This window comes from Callospermophilus lateralis, unplaced genomic scaffold, assembly GCF_048772815.1.
Source record: "Callospermophilus lateralis isolate mCalLat2 unplaced genomic scaffold, mCalLat2.hap1 Scaffold_62, whole genome shotgun sequence".
In the NCBI taxonomy this organism is placed as follows: domain Eukaryota; kingdom Metazoa; phylum Chordata; class Mammalia; order Rodentia; family Sciuridae; genus Callospermophilus; species Callospermophilus lateralis.
In genome coordinates this window covers 2,330,656-2,348,290 of record NW_027514663.1, presented here as the reverse complement: position 1 = coordinate 2,348,290, position 17,635 = coordinate 2,330,656, and the positions used below count along the sequence as shown (strand labels likewise).

Sequence of the window (17,635 nt, the reverse complement as noted above, 5' to 3'; positions counted from 1 at the left end):
GCCCAGGGACAACGTTGTCAGTCAGCCACTGTCTCAGGCCCCCAGGGCCTGGCATGCCCCACCGCTACAGCATGAGGATGTGGGGCCACTTGTGCTCGGAAGCGGGCTACAAGAGCAGGGCGGTCCCTGGGCTCCATGTGCTGGACCCCACATTCCAGTTCACACGGCCCCCGATCCCGCGTGACCTCCACTGTGCAGTGTGCTCTGAGGACCAGCCTCCCTGATCCTGGGAACCTCAGGTGAAAACAGCGATAGATTTTCACGAAGAAAGACACCCTCAGCAAAGCGAGCAGGTCAGCTCCCCCAGTGCACAGGCCCGGGAGGCAGCACCAGGAACCCCAACGGAATGCCGTCAGTCCCCACAAAAACGCACATGGAGACCCCGTCACCACTGCAGTAGTTCAGGGGTCTTGTGGGTCGCCCTCCTTAGTGGATTCATGTTCTCCTCTCAAGGGGGATTATCTCTTGGGGGAGTTCAGTGCCCCCTGATCTCTCCCCTTGGCCTGCTGGTCCTTCAACTTCCAGCCATGAGTTGAAGAGCAGGGCCCTCACCAGCACAGCCACCTTGAACTTCCCGGCCTCCAAAACCATGAACTCTTCTTTACCTATCACCTGGTCTCAGGTTAGCAACAGAAAATGAACCACAACATCTTCATTTTACAGATAAGGCAACTGAGGAACAGAGAAGTTACCTATATTTCCCAGGTCACACAGCTAAGAAGTAGAGTGGGACTGAGAATGATAATCACTACATTCTGTTGCTCCCCACACTCCACCGTGAAAAAGCATCTGAGTACATTAAAAAAGAATTAACATCCAGAATGTACAAAAAGCTGCTAATAAACCAATCAGAACACCAATATAAACAAACCAATTTTAAAAAAGGATGAAAAATAAAACAGCCAGCTGACAAAGGAAGGGAAATGATAATTGCGTGAAAGGCTGTTCAAGCAAGTCCTGGGGACAGGCAGGGGAACAAGCGGGAGTTTATCTGACAGATTACAGAAAACCAGGATGTTCGACAGAGCCAGGAGGGCAGTGGGAATGGCCCTCACACTGTGGGTGGCCAGATGGATCTGAGTCGTCCTTATCCAAAATGCTGGGACCAGAGTATGTCAGACCTGGGGGGTGGTTGAATGTTTGCAGATACATAATGAGATATTTTGGGGATGGGACCCAGGTCTAAACACAGAGTTCATTTATGTTTCAAAAAGGCTTATACACATAGCCCAGAGGTAATTTCATTTAAAATATCTTAAATAATTTAACATATGAAGCAAAGCTTCATGGTATCAATTTTTCACTTGTGGTATGTCAGTGCCTCAAAAGTCTGATTTTGGAGCCTTTCACATTTCAAATCTTCTTCTTAGGGACACTCAGCCTGTACTGCCTTTTGAATGACGGTGTGGTGGGGTCCACTACCATTCAAAATGCACTTCACTTCTGACCAGCAGCTTCGGGTGAGGTCCCTCCCTACAGCCACCGCTCATGTGGGTGCTAGGAGGCCACACGCAGGAGTTCTCCCCAGCCACCTGTGCTCCCCGCCTCACTGAGGTCCCCTGGTGCCCTGTGGGGCCCACGGAGAGCTCTGGGCAGACTCCACACACACCCCGCTCATTGCACTTCAAGCCACCTGTGTCCCTCCCTCAACTTCTTCAAGCCAGTTGTACCTGTGATACCATCTATCACTTAATGCTGAGAATCAGTGGTGGCCAGTGCCAGGGAAGCATTTTATAAAAACTAAGCTGAAAACTCTGAGTTCATGAAAGGCAAGTTGTTAACACCCCCCAACCAAACCAAACCGCCCCTAGGGTGAAGCCAAAACCTTGAGCGCAGCACTGGGGACAGCGTCACAACAACCCAGAAGGCTTCTGATGGAGTCGTCCTACATGTCTAAACTTCAAAAGCAGACGGTGCCTTAAGGCTGTACTTTATCAGAAGAGGTAAATTAGATGAAGTTAGTTCTCCAACGGGAACCTAAGGTCAAAGAAAAGGCCTAGGTAGACACTTTAGTGTTGTTTGACTTTTTTTTAAGTAATGCAAGGGTAGCAATGAGTCATATATGCAACGTTAAAATACTTAAAAACAAAGTGGTACCTTTATCCACGTAAAGGACACCTTTAACAGCATGAGGTAACTCCTGCTCACTTTACTAACTGCTGGCCCGGTGATTCTACCATCCCATAATAATGAAGTCATTTACTTTTGTGGTACAAGGGAGACTTCCGTCTTTAGTGGAGGAGCTTCAGCAATTTGCATTTATTGTTATAACTGACAGGTTTGTTATTAACTCTGCCTCCTTTTTCAATGCTGTTTGTTTCCTGTGCTTCTTTGCAGTTTGCTGTGCTTTTCTATGTGATACAAAAGGCCCTTTCTCTGCTTCTAGCTACATTTATGTTGTGAAAGGCTCATGCTTTCTTTTAAGTTCTACATATTATGACTGATCTCTAAGTTTTATATCAGAAGTCTCCTAAAACAAACTCTTGATGTAGCCACTTACAAATCCCCACTCAAGAGACAGGAGGGATGCCAGCATTTAAACTCATTTTTCCTGATTCTACAGGACAGGAGGTTAGATGAATCCCTGGTGGTCCTTCAAAAATCCAATTTTATCAAACCTTCCCTACTGCAAACCTGCTTGGAAGCCGAAGTCTGAGTTAGAGGATGCAGATTGGGAGCTGTTCTCAGTCTTGATCATTCACAATGGATGCTGCAGTCTACCATGTTTGCTTTTAATTTGTATTTATTTATTTTTTTTAAAGAGAGGGGTCTCACTCTGCTGCATGGACTGGCCTGGAACTCCTGGGCTGAAGAGATCCTCCTGCCTCAGCCTCCCAAGTAGCTGGGCTGTTTTGCTTTTTAAATAACAACAAGAGGGCTAGGATGTAGCTCAGTGGAAAGCACATTCCCAGCACGCCCAGGCCCGGCTTCCCTCGCCAGCACCACACAAACACACACACGATACAATCAACACACACACATCCACAAGTCCTCTCTTCTCGAGTTGACCATATGCTTGTCTCTCTAAATCACACAACTTTCTTTGATTCCCGAATAATCTTTGTTCCATTAAAACAAGCCCTGAGGTTCCCCTAAACTTGTTTCTGTCTCTGTCCCACTGTTTCTCCCTGCAGCTGCAGACCAGGCAACCTCACAACTGCCCAAGGTCAGCCGAAGGATCCTGCCCACAAACCCAGGCAAGAGACTCACTGCCCAGTTGGGGTTGGGGGTGGACACGCCGGGGGATTTCTTTCAGCACCCCCGCTCCTCCAAAGTTCAAATGGCCCCCAAATAAAGTTGGGGGATAAGATGACAAGGGAAAGGAAGTACAGCAGATTTCTGTCACCCAGCTTAGGTGGCTGGGGTGATCTCACAGTCACCACAGGCTTAGCATCACCTGGTGCTTTAGCAGAAACGCCCCATGGCAGTCAAGAAGGGTGCGTAAATGCCATCTTCCCACCCGAGGGCACGTGCCTGTCGGGGCCTCAGCCCTGGGGAGGGGCAGACCTAGAGGCTACAGGTGCCTTCAGTTGCCCACGAGATAATGTCTTCTTTCCCACGTGGTCTCATGGGCGCGCCCTGCCAGTCATCCTCCTGATAAACCACAGCAGAACCTCAGCCCCCAGAGGAAGGCCCCCCATCAGCTGGGACCAAGTGAAGCCCCCGCACTTACCTCCTGCAGATTGACCTCCTCGGGCTGTAGGATCTCCAGCACCCCGCTGCTCTGGATCTCTGGAAGGTCCTGCCAGAGGTTGAACCTCGAGTGGGGGTTACTGAGCAGGCAGATCTGGGGCACAGCCCTCCTCTGGGGTGGGCTCACCAGCTCTTCCTCTTCCTCCTCTTCCTCTGGGGTGTCCTCACCGGTCGGGGACCCATCCTCATCGCCCTGTATCTCTGTGTCCTGTTGCCTCCTGGTCTCGATTTCTTGAATGGTTGATTTATCTCCGTATTTCTGATATAGGAGCCCTGGAATAAAAAAGAGTTGTATTTTTTAAAAGAACAAGATTTTTGATGGCAATCATTTCAAATCACTATAACGTCACACTCTTACTGTGAGGGGATGCTCTACTGAGGAGCACACGGAGAAAGACAGACTCTCTCGCTTCCTAGTAATAGGCTCCTGGACCACAGAGCAAACTGCCTCCTCTCCCTCGTGGGAAAGACCAGAATGTGCAAGTTTTCTCCACCACTAAGAAAAGTCTCTGATTCAAAATCCAGTCACACAAATGCGGGCTTTCTTCAGCAAAATGAGAAGGCAGACCTTGATGTGTCAGTAACTGGGAGAGCGCTGTTGACGGAAATGTCCTGGTTAGGTCTCAACATCCAGCAGGGACCTTCCCACAGCCCTAATGCCCCAATAGTAACCCTCAAGCACACTCATCCATGCCGTGGGAATACCTGTCAATTTGCATATGGAGGAAAAATCCCTGTCTCAGCAACCTGAGGAGTCCAAAGGGACCCATCTCTTGTGCACAGTCTCCCATGGCTTCCCCAGCTGGTTCTAAAGCAAATGCACCTGTCTCAAGGAAGACTGGGGGTACGAGAAGTTGGAATGGATGTAGCTGCTCCATGAGAAAAACTCCCTTCAGGGCAACTGGCTGTGGGCAGAGGGACTGTCCCTCCACACGACCCTGCCTTCCACAAGGATGCGGGGACAGGTCAGCCCCAAGGGTCTTGTCAGCCATGCACAGAAACAGGACTCTGCCCATTGGCCAGGGAGGCCCCAGGAGCTCTCAGGCAAGCATGCCTGGGTTGCATTCAGCAGAACCAGACTGGTAGGAGAGGGCTGCAGTTCCAAGGACAGCAGATGAAGTGGTGGTAGTAACAGAGCCCAGGGCCAGACTCAGGGGACAGTCCAACATAGAGCAATGGCTGGTGCTGGGTAAAATCCAGGTCACCAGCTTGGCAAGAGGGTCTCGTGGCACCATTCAAGAGGACAAGGAACACGAGTGGAGGCTCTGACTGTGGGTGGGGTAGTGCAGAGATGAAAATGTCCTGGGGTCCCCAGTGGAGAAACCCAGTTGGGCAGCTGGACTTACTGGTCTGGAGCCTGGGACAGTGGCTGGGATCCCTAGGTTTGTCCACTTGGAAAGCACCCTCTCCTTTAGTACAGCTGAGACGTGTTAAGCATGTCTAAACAGTGGGAAGGGGTGAGAGAGGAACAGACTACCTCGGAGACCCTGGATACGTGAGCTGGGTCAGTCACATCCACGGGTGGGAACCTCATCAGTCTATCCGCGGGTCACACCATTGGCTTCCAATGTTCCATGACTCTAAATCATAAAGCCTTTAAATGAACCCCTGTGCTTTGCAATGTCACCATCCAGCAGAACACAATATAGAGTTCATGTGACAAAGGAATGAAAGTCGATCTATGCTAAATACAACTCAGGTTGGGGACCTATAAGGACAGTTGAGTGTCACTACATAAATGGGCTCAATTGTGACACATGACTGTTGCCATCAAGCTCGTTATTTTCCTGGGCTTCTGACAGACAGGATGCTTACGGAGGCTTCCACCTGGGTTCACCTTCCAATGTTTAACTCGCACCCACGAGGCCCTCAAACATTTGTTGAACATCTTTTTAAATGCAGTTTCCAAGCTTCCTCGGAGTGTCTGACCTAACATACTTCTGACATTTCAGAAAGCACATCTTACGCATGCTGCAGGCAGCTAATCCGGGGCAGAACTACCTCCAACTTTTCACAGGTGCATGAGACTTCAGCACTGCCACATTGTGGCAGACACTCTCAGGGCCTCCCCTCCGTCCCTTACACCCTGGCTTCCCAGGTAGCAGGGCAGGGGTTTGGTTTGGGTGCCGCCCATCTGTGCTCCAGGACGTGGGTGATGTTGACTGAGGGACACCTTCCCTGTCAGCTCCCTTCCCCTTGCCAGCGGTGGGTTTGGGCATGGGCATGTGACACCTGCAAGTTCATATGCTGGAACCTAGTGCCCAGGGTGACTGTCTAAGAGGTGGGGCATCTGGGGAAGTGATTTCCATGAACAGAGCACTGTCCTTATGAAAGAGGTTGAGGGGAGCCGCATTGTCCCTCCTGCAACATGAGACTCCACGAGAGAGCCATCTGAGCCCTCACCATCGGGAATCAGCTCTGGTGCTGGGCCTCTCAGCCTCCAGAACCATAATGAGTCACCCAGTGTTAGAGTGTGGATATGGCTTGTCCCCGAGGTGGAGGCTTGGTCCCAGTGTGGTGGAGTTGAGAGGTACTCTAGGCCATGGGCCACTTCCTTTTAAGGACTCCACAAGAACCTCAGTTTAAGAATGGGTTGTTGGGCTGGGGATACAGCTCAGTTGGTAGAGAGCTTGCCTTGCATGCACAGGGCCCTGGCTTCAATTCCCAGCACCATACACATAAAAAATGGGTTGTTCTTGGGGCTGGGCTGTGGTGGAGTGGTAAGAACGCTTGCCTAGCACACATGAGGCACTGGGTTCAATAAGATAAATAAGATAAAGGTACTGTGTCCATCTAGAACTAAAGAAAAAAAGAAAGAAAGGGTGCTAAAAACAATGAGCCTGGAACTGGAATCTTTTGCATGTAATCTCTCCTGCTCATTCCCATTATGCTGCCACCCACCATGTTGTAATAGTACCAGGGAACCTTTATCAGAGCCCATCAGAGACTGGTGCCATGCTCTCAGACCTCTGAACTGTGAGTTTAATAAATCTCTTTTCTGTATGAATTCCCTGTCTCAGTTATTTTGTTATACTCTCAAAAAGGTATTTTGTTATATACAGATTAAGACACTGGCCAAGGAGAGAAAGAGAAAGGAGACATATTCTAAGGGTTTCTCAAAAAGATGTCTCTCCCCAAGAAACACTAAAAGACAACACCCTTCCTGCTGCTACAGACCACTGCTGGAGGGTGTGATACCTGGAGCCATTACAGCAGATTGAGGAGGAGAAGCACTGTGATGCCTGTTTGGGTGATGAACCTATTCAGGACCTTCTCACCCCTGGACTCATTGACTGACATGGGATGCCTTCATCATTTAAGATCAGTTTTTGCTAGATATTCTATTAATAGCAGCCAAAATAATTTTAGAATTAAAAAAATGCAGACATTTTTACTGAGTTATATATTTAGAACATAAATTGGAACTCCAATTTTTTTCTGGAGTTACTACGATTACGAAATTATTTGACATGCTATTATAACTACTTTTCATAATCTTTTGTTTTTGTTTGCATTAAATTCAGATTACTGTATAATCTAAATCAGACCACCAAATACAGTAGATTTATATGAGGAACTACATGTTATCTGAGAACTCGCTGTACTCAGAGTATTGCATTTAATTTTTTTTTTTGCAGTGCTGGGGATCAAACCAGGGCCTCACATGTGCTAGACTAATGCTCTACCACTCAGCTGTGCCTCAGCTCAAAATGTTGTGAATATAGCATGTATTCCTATTTTATATTTGAATGTTCAGTAAGCACAACTTTATATGGAAGTTAATTTTCCCTTTTGTAAATCTTTTTAATTTACAAAAGCTTGCACTTGGTATCACATGCATGTGGAATAGGAAGGCTCAGTTCCAACTCTTATTAAAAGATCTAAACAGGTTGGCTAGAAAAGGAGGGTGAGTCCCCAGCTCCTTTGACCAAAGCCTCCTGAGTCATTTCAAATCCCTCCTCCTGAAGAGGATTCCTTTTTATTTCATTCTTCAAATACAATTCGAAGGGCAGGGAATCAATTATGATTTAGTGAGCAATTCTATGTGCCAAGCATAGACAATCTCTCTCTCTCTCTCTCTTACACACATACACACACACACACACACACACACACACACACACACACCACTCCAGGGGCTCAGGCTGTGTGATCTCTGAGGCAACAGCCACTGTGACAACAGCTGTGTACTCTAGTTACACATTCTGTGTAACCTGAGTGGTGGCCACTGCAAAATCTAAAACACAGTCTACAAAATGCAAACAAACTCATTCCACTTTCTGTCCCCTGGATTTCACTCTGCCCTCAGGACCCTGCGGTCCTTTCCTGACACCTGGTGAAGAATCCTCTCACTCACATAGCTGAGGGCAGCTGGGCTGGGGAAGGGACCTGCATGGCACAGCCATGCAGTCTCCAATGAAGACTGAGATGGCATGAGACAGCTCTGTGCTGTCCCTCGCCCCATCCATGGAGACCTATGGGAAACAGGGAAAGATGCTCCCCATGACACCAGCAGATATGGAGAAGGGGCTGTGGGGGAAAGGCTCAGAACCTCAGCATCTCTGCTGACTGTCAGGTGAGGAAACTTAGGCCCATGATGGCAGATAGAAGTCTCAGGGGCCCGGACTCCAGCTTGGAGCTTCTGCAGCTCCAGGGGAAGTGCTCGGCCTCCTGGGAGCAGATGGGGGCTTTGGCCCCTCCCCACCCTAATTCCTTCCTGGTCATGGCCCTGATCCTAGAAGAGCCCCTTCAAGAGGGTAGAAGCCAAAGTTTCCATCATATGCTGAGGCAGAGGTGGCTCTCCTCATACAAAGGACAATGTGGCATAGCATTGGGAAAATCTTTGTTGCAAAATCAGGATTTCTGACAGATGCAGTGGTGCACACCTATAATCCCAGTGGTTCAGGAAGCCGAGTCAGGAGGATCACAAGTTTGAGGCCAGCCTCACAATTTAGTGAGGCCCTAAGCAACCCAGTGAGACCCTGTCTCTAAATAAAATACAAAAAAAGAGCTGGGGATATGCCTTATGGTTAAGAGCCCCTGTGTTTGAAATCAGGCATCAGTTTCAGACTAGCCCCTCTCCACTTCCTCAGCCAACAAAATGAAAGGCCCCCATCGTGCCCCCACCCCAACCTGACGTACAGGGTGCCACAGGAGACAAACTTCTGGGAGTCAGAGCAGCCTATTAGCACGCAGTGCACACTCCACCCCCCCAGCTTCACAGGGGCTCGCTCCTCTCAGGGTTGGGTTAGAAAGCTCCCTGGCAGCCAGGAGGGGGGCTGCCTGAAAAGCCTCCCAAATGCCAGGTCTCCTATAGGGACAGAAGCTCCTTTCCACTCTGAGGACACATTGTGTCTATTCCAGTGATTGGGGCTAAAGGACAATAATGATATATTATTTAGACAAGAAAATTTACAAATTTAGAATTTTTATTTTAACAAGTAGTCTGCTCTAACAACATTGAAGAATATTTTCTAAGCAGCCAGTACCACTTTCAGATGAACGGAAACTACAGGTCCATTCACTGGTGCCCCTGGTGATGGTATGAGAACTAGCCTGAAGTTACAAGCAATTTCTTAGTGCAAGGCATGGAGTTCTTTGGACACTCTCCGCCCCCTTTGTGAATTCTTGGTGGCCTATAGGAGCTGGACATACATGCTGCTCCTTGGGTGTCTCCCCAGAGCCATATTCCAGGAGAGGTTTCCCTTCCTTATTCAAGGGCTTCTGGGGCTCCTTCTTTCTCTATTTTCCCTTTCCTGGCTTGCAAAGTCCCTGGCCATCAGCCTGGCTCTGCCCAGGCGGGCCCTCCACACACCTCCCTCTCTGTTCCAACTCTGGGCCCACGCCCTGTTCTTCCCAGGCCCGTCCCTGCCTGGAGCACAAGGAAGGCTCACTCTGCAGGGTCCAGCAGTACTGGTTCACCTCTTTTCTTTCTAGCAGAAGTGACTGAAGAGAGCCCTTGCTCAGGAGAGTAGGGCCAAGCAGAGTCAGCAGGATAGAAATCCATTTGCTAAATTAGCTCAATGGTACAGCACTAATAAGATGTAGCAGTTCTGCCTATGGACCATTCAGAACCACATCCCATGGGCCAGGAGATCTCAGAGTCCACCTGGCACCCACTTTCTTAAACAAAACTCTCTCTCAACCAAGGACACCCACCTATTTGTTCGATGAGGTTTCCTCCAGGAGTCGGCAGGAATGGGATGGATCATCTGCAGGGCCTCGGTGAGGGTGGTGGGGCTGTCCGCCAAGGCTGGGCACTCCTCGGGTGTGGTCCCATTTCCCAGGGTGGAGGATGACTCGCTACCAGAGAGGGAGGGCCGCAAGACTGGTTATTTTTAAGCAACAACACACCTTGGTCGGCTTGCCAGAGGCGTATTCACAATCGGGTGCAGGCCAGTGGCACCCTGCCTCAGGCCGTCCAGGCCGAGGTACCACAGCAGCCACTGCCCATCCCAGCAGGGCGGACCCAAAGGCCCTTTTAGTCCTGCACCAGGGCTCGATGGGGTGATTCATTCCCACACTAGACCGCCCAAACCTTCATGTTTTTCGAGCTCACGGGCAGGCGTCGGAAACTTGGCGCGCCCTGCCCGCGCGCTCGGTGGCGCCGAATGGTCGCCCCAATGGGTCCCGCGGCCAGGAGGCCACCTTGAGCCCCTCGGGGTCATGCAGCCCCCAGTCCCTTTCATCCCCAATCCTTCAGTCCCAGGGCCACTAAGGGCGGAGAGGGAATCCATGTGGCACGCGCACGCCCAGGGCGTCCGGGGCGAAGGCACTGGAGGTGATCTTGGGGAGCAACTGAGGAGCCAGCGGCCAGGACAGGGAAGCTGCCCTACTCCAGCCAGATGCCCGCCCGATGAGGGCCCGGGTAGGAGTGGGGGGCAGCGGGAGCCCGTGGGCCGGGGTTTGGGTATAGGCCTTGCCAGTCGGTGTCCGTCGCTGGGGGAGCAAGCAGGGAAGGAAGCATACAGGGCCAGTGCGCGGGAACCGGGATGGCCACCGGTCCTCACCTGCCGGGCAGGTGTCCCGCCAAATCGAGTGCGGCGCTCTCGGAGGTGGAGCTGTCGTGGGTGGTTCACAGCGCAGGCGGCGCTGAAGGCTGCAGCCAGCAGCTCCATGGGGGCCGGCGGCGGGGCGGGAGCAGGGGCCGGTGGGGGGCGGCGCTGGGGGCCCGGGCTGGGCTGGGGGCGACGCGTGGGCTCTGGACTGAGGTCGCAGCGCGCAAGGCTGGAGCCAGAGCTGCCGCCGCCGCCAGCGCCACCGCAGCTGTGGAGCGCTCCAGCTGGCGCGCGCGCGCCAGGAGGCTCCGGGGGGTTGCCACGGCAACGGGGGAAGGCGGGAGGGGCGCGCGCGGCGGGGGCGAGGCCGGGTTGCTGAGGGGCGGGGGCGCTCAGGCAGGGCGCGACTCGGGCCCAGCGGCACCAACTGCTGACCTCGCGCCCCTCCGCGCCTCCCTCCAGCCGGCGACCGCTTCCAGCCCGGAGAGAGCGAGGGTAGACTGGGGGTCCGCGAGCGGCGCCTCCGCCGGCCCGCCCCTTGCTTGCGGTGGTCGCAGCTCGGCCGGGCATTCCTGGAAGGTGCGGTCGAGGTGAAGCTCTGCCCCGAGAACTCTCGAACCGCCGACTTGGCCACGCCGGGCACCCTGTGCAGTTTCGGGCAGGCTAGCGGCTGGTCGACCCTGCCGCTGCCGCCCGGAGCCCGGCCTCGGGGAATGTGTCCTCGCTGGAAGTGCCTCCCTCTGTTCCCTGTTGGAGGCACACACTCGGGTCTTACAGGACCCCCGCACGATGGCTCCTGACACTTAGAGTGGGAAGGGAGTAGCGCGGAGACCTTTCCCCTGCGGGTATTGCTGCAGGACCATCTGCTCTTAGCGACCCAGAGACCCTGGCGGGACAGGGTTGGGTTTGGGAGAAACGAAGTGCGCCAAGACTCTGCCCAGTTTCCCTGTCTAGTCACTTTGACTCTTGGAACCCGCTCCTCCGTTAGCTAGTTCAGTCCGTTCATGGATTCAGAAAGCGAGCAAAACTAGGTGACTGAAAGGAGGAGGAAGCTAGTGTTCCCCTCGGCAAGGTCCTGAAGGTGGGCATGAGACCAGGCAAGCCGCCCCTGCTGCCTGCTCAGAGGTGACCTGGGAAATCTAGAGGGATTCCGTCCTGCACGACACTGGCACATTGGCCAGTATCTTTTCCTGGGACCATCCTGCTCCCCTTGTTGTACATCCAGGTAAAGTGGCCTTGATTTGCAGCCAGGACAATTCCAATGCTAATTGTCCGCAGAGGGTAGGGATGGGGTACAGAGAAAAGTAAGGAGAGTCTTCCTTTGCACCTTCCCCTCCACATTGGTTAAAATTAACACAATCCTTTTTTTGGGGCAGACAGTGCTGGTGGAAGGGGTTCAGATCCTGTCAGTTGGTTGGCTTTCATATATTCCAGCCTGGAATAAGGCAGGTGTTCTGCAGGGAGGGTTGGGAAGGCGCAGGTAAGCAAGAAACTTAGGATGAAAGGCCTTCTGCCAGGAAGGGAACTGCCCTTTCCATCCGCTGGCTGATCACCCATTGTCCTGGCCTCTTTCATCTTGCCCTGATCCTCCTGTGGGAAGGTATGCTGCAGCTGGCTGAAACCCAGCTCCCAAAGCTGCCACTCAGCTCTCTGTTTTGGGAGGAGCCAGAACCGAAAGTTTCGATGCCTTTTGCTCTCAAGGGCTCAGGATATTTGAGAGACACCCATCGGGAATCTTTCCAAGTCAAGCACCTGCCTTCTGCAATGGTTTTCAGGGAGACAGGTACCCCCAGCTGATCTCCCTCTCCCTCACATTTTTGTCTACTAACTAGCATGTCCACCTGGATACCCTCTGTTCAGACTGCCATAACAAAATACCATAGATTGGGTGCCTTCTAAACAACAAACTAGGCACCTGCTCTCTGCTTGACAGCCTGCATTCCAGATCCAATGGAGAGATGGTTCCACCTTCAGGGGCCACTTGGGTGGCACTGTTGCCCCCACTGCGTGAGGAGGTGCTGCCCATGCTGTGGTTGGTCCCACCCTTGCCATGCCAAGGTTCTGTGTGTGGTCCACACTGAAGTTCTTTGTTGGGGTGGGGCAAGCCCTTCAAAAGAGAGGTGGAGGCTGCTCTTCCCAGACTGGGGACTCTGCCCCAGCAGCCAGGAGGCCAGGGAGAACCTGAGAGGTGTCTCAGCTCTGTATCTCCTGTCACTCCATGTGCCAATGGCTAACCATGCTCCCTTTGTCCCTAGAGTTCCTCGAGCAGCCTACCTCTCTTTTGAGTCTGGACTGTTGGAGTCTCTTCTCTCCTGGGTCCTTCTTTCTTTCCTTCCTTTTTCTAAACTATGGGTCCAACTTTGTCCTCTCCCTTTACTTAAGCACTTCTGTTGGAGCCCTATCACCTGCGGGCAAAGCCCGTCAGCCATTGCACACACCTGTCAGCTTGCGGATGGGCCCTGCATGGATTCTCCATACTATCCCAGGATCTGTGGATTTCCTAAGTGCTGTGTCCTCCCCTAGGACTCTGCACCTCCCCACCCTGCCAGTGACGACTTCCATCTGAAAAGCTGCCCCCACAGGGCCCTCCCTCTCCTTCATCACAGCCCTCACTGCCTGGCACTGTGAAGAGCACTTTATGGGCCCTTAGTAGGGTCTGCTGGTTTGCATGGCTGTGTCAGCCCTTAAGTTCCTAGAGACACTAAATGGAAGCTGTCCCTTCCCCCTTTGCTGCACAAAATATGAAGGATTCAACTTAAAAAAAATCTGAAAATATCAAACTGAAATTATATCTATTAAGGTGAGCATGATAAAATCTTCCAATTGAAAAATAAGCTAAAAATATCCCCTTAATTATAAAATTGGTTTAGAAAGTCACTGAGTTCTCAGGCATATAACCTTAAGCTTAATTCCCATGTTCTATTTTCTATCATATTTAGTGCTTATTAGGCAGTCTATTATTAAAATCTCCACTTAACTGACATTTTCCTCTGAATCATTCACAAAATAAAGTACTGAGAAATATTCAAATATTTGTACCTGGCTAGCACATAGTAGGTGCTCTCTAAGTATTTGTGAATGGATTAATGGTCTGCATTTAAAAAGACATACCTAGCTATCTTAGGTATTCAATCTGAGGGATCTACTTCTTGTTTTGGGTTATAAATATTGGCAGCAAAATGGATTTTTTATTTATGTAGCAACCTCAGCTTTCAGGAATCTTTGTTTATAAACTTTTTCTTGATGCTGAGAGAGAATTTCTAGAAGAGGAAGGAAGCTTAGGGATGATCTAGTCCAACACTTTGATTTTATAGAAGCAGGATTGAGGGTTAAATGACAAGTCCAAGATCTGACAGTTGGATAGTAGCTGATTTGGGAACATATGATAGTGAATGAAGACTGCGTTGTGTGGAATAGGAACTGCATATATGTGTGTGTGTGTGTGTATATATATATATATATATATATATATATATATATATATACATAAATATATACATATACATATATACACATACACACATATGGGCACATATATATAAATATATATGTGTATATATTTATATATACATATACACATTTATGAATCATATATAGAAAATTATACATAAAAAAGTGCTGGGAAAAAAACTCAGGGTGTTGCCTATGCTAGAAAAATGCTTCCCACTGAGCTGTGTCCCCAGCCCAAGGAACTGCGGATTTCTATCACCCTGTTTTCAGGGTCACATGGTTTGCTAGCAGACTACCAAACGTTAAGATCACTTGTATTCTTAATCTCATAGGATAATATCTTGGATTTTTTTTTTTGGAATTAGAATACATTCCTCAAATATATATTGTAAACTTATAGAAACAGTCATTTGATAGCTTTTAATTAACTGTGTCTTTTAAATATGTAAGCAGTAGTTTCTGTCACTCTCAAAAGACTTCTAATTTGTTTGGACATGAACAAAACTCATCTGTGTGAATACAGTAATCTATCGAGGGCCACAGCCTCCAGAGTTGCTTGGACCCCAAAAGCTAGAGGGATAGTGAAGCAAATGACAAGCTGTATTTGGAGGGGAGGACCCTCTCACTGCAGCTCCAAGAAACCGGGAACTCACACTTGATGGGTGAAAAGATTTCACCCCAAGATTGCAACCAAGGTTGACAGTGCTCTATGCATACTGTCACCCACTGCTGCTGGGAAGGCAGCATGGCCCCCGACTTCCGAAGACCTCCAGATGCTGTGTGTGTTGTACTCTCTGGACTGTCCCCTGCCTCTTCTCTCGGCTGAATCTAATTTGGAAGCTTCCCTGTAGCCTGTCGTTTCTGGAGGATAGCAGCTGTCAGGGGGTTCTGTAAGTCCCAGCAAATTATGACAACTGAGGGTGACATGCAGACCCCCAAACTCTGCAGCTGTGTCTGTAGTGAGGTGTTTTGGGGCAGTGCCTCCCTTCACAAGCCTCTAGCCTGACCTAGAGTGGAGCGTCACTTTCCTACCCTGGCCTTCTTTCCCCTGTCTCCCCTCCACCCTCTGTCTGTCCTAAACATGGCTGCCAGCATCACTGATCCCAGCATCTGCTAGCTTCAGTGACTCCCTAGTTCCTTGTTGGTAACTTATGCTCAATGGAGTTAATGTCCAGTCCAGGCTGGCCCTGCCCAGATGAGAGCGGGTCCCTCCTGTGAGCTCCCATGGCTCTATTGTCTCCACTCTGAGATTTTTGGGAGCAGCTATGAAAATGTCATTCATCTCTGATCCCCAGCAGGTCTGGGAAAGAGATGGTGCCTCTTCAGACACCGGAGGCCGTGGCTGGGCCTTTCTGTGTACCAGCCCTCCCTGCTCTTGGCCTCTTTGATTGACGATGATGTCTCTTCAGCCAACCTCTTTGGGAACTGGCAGGGAGTGGCACCTGCCTGGTGCTGCAGGCTGGAGGGAGGCAGCTGCACTTGTGGTGGTGAGTCTCCAAACCCATTAGACCTGGATTTAGGGTTTGGTGAGGCAAGGAGTGGTTTGTTCTGTTTTTGTCCTTTTTTGACATGGTTGCCTTGTGGACAGTTGCACTCTTGGTTAAATGGGGAAAAGGCCAGAGGGTGACGAGATGCAGACAAAGCCCTGTCTGGTTTGAGGAGCAATGCGGGCACTGGATGGGTTCAGTGACTCCGAGAAGCAGGCCCATAATCTTAGGGCTTAACTGCCAAAAATCTGACATTGCTAGGGTGAGTACATTTTCTGAATAAAAAATAGGTGACCAAGGATTTTTACTCCACTTCCAACCTAAGAGCAGCTTGGAGGATGGGGCTTGAATAGTGAAAATTAGAATTTCCAAAAGCATTTTCATTGTTCATGTGTCCTTAGCAGTGTCCTTAAAAGGCTGGGACAAATGGTGGACATGATCTTAAACTATGAGATGCACACAATTCACACATTTATGGAACAAATAGAAATGTATTTCCCAAAACAGCCTCCCCCAAACCCTCACAGATAAGAGGCTGTGATTCGTGTGCTGATCTGAATCTGGAAAGGGAGGGAGGGCTTAAATACGGATTTCTGGAGTATTCCTAACCAAGGAGGCTGGAGCACACGGGGCCTGGGGTCGGGCAGTGGCCAGTGTCATGGATTTTGACCAACAGGAGCATCTGAGGCAGGGAGTACTGAAGGGCTGACAGTTCCCAAAGATGTGGGGGGTGGAATTTAGAGTAAGTAAGGTTAAGAGTTGCCTAGGTGCACAGAGTTTATGCTTTAGGCTGTGGCCACGGGGGTTAGAGATTGTTAATCAGAACTCAAAATGTAAACAAAAGACTAGGCGCCCCCTCCATCTAATTTATAAACCATTGTTAGATCTAATTTAGTCTTGTTTTAGAAGAGCACTTTGCAAACTATCACGTGCTACACATAGAAAAGACATTATTATTATTTTTTTCCTACGTAGCCTACATTTAGTACTGCAATACATTCATTGTGGTAAGGAGAATGCATTTCCTTGGCAATTTGCCAAATGTAGCAAAGCTGCTTAGAGTGTAAAACCAGAAAGAAAAGGCTGTCTGTTCACAAGTAGTTTTTTTTTTAATTAATTTTTATTGTAGGTTGTTCAAAACATTACATAGTTCTTGATATATCATATTTCACACTTTGATTCAAGTGGGCTATGAGCTCCCATTTTTACCCCATATACAGATTGCAGAATCACATCAGTTGAAGAACCATTGATTTACATATTGCCATTCTGGTATCTGTTGTATTCTGCTGCCTTTCCTATCCTCTACTATCCCCCCTCCCCCCTCCCCTCCCCTCTTCTCTCTCTACCCCCTCTACTGTAGTTCATTTCTCCCCCTTATATTTTTCCTCCTTTCCCCTCACTTCCTCTTGTATGTAATTTGGAAGGAGACCCTCAGGGGTACACAAGTAGTTTTGAAGGAGTAGCAGGTAGTCAAGAATATTTGTAATTAGAAATTGTTCAGACTTTATTCCTGGAAATTTCCAAATAACTGGATTTTAGAGAAATCTTTTCCATCATAAGAAGTCCTGTGATAACCTTCCATTTCCTATTGAAACAACCACCTTGCCCTAACATCCTGAAGAAGGAGAGCTCTTTGATGAGTTACCGGTTCTATCTGTTGAAGGATTTGGGGTCTCCTAGAAAAACCAGTATGTATTTGATGATAATGGTCACATTCTGAGATGTTGGAGCTCAGTGCCAGCCCTCGCCTGCCCCTGGAATGTCGAAAAAAATGCATTTCTCCCTTGAACTTCACAGCTTTGGGCCACTACTGATATTTGCATTTCCAAGAGTCTATTAAGGAACCATGACAGCGGTGTTCAAATGAGCATGAAATATTTGAATTTTACAGAGAGAAAGCATGGAATTCCAAAACATACCAGCAACACAGCAATCAAAGAGGTTTGAAAATGAACAGCTGGTGGTCACCAATGCACAGAAATTGTCACTGGCTTCTGAGAGTGG

General features: G+C 49.6%; 1 pseudogene; it reads right to left on the bottom strand.

The window, feature by feature from the left end:
• LOC143389778 (ephexin-1-like) overlaps positions 1-17,635 on the bottom strand; it is a 61,627-nt pseudogene that overhangs the window by 22,444 nt on the left and 21,548 nt on the right.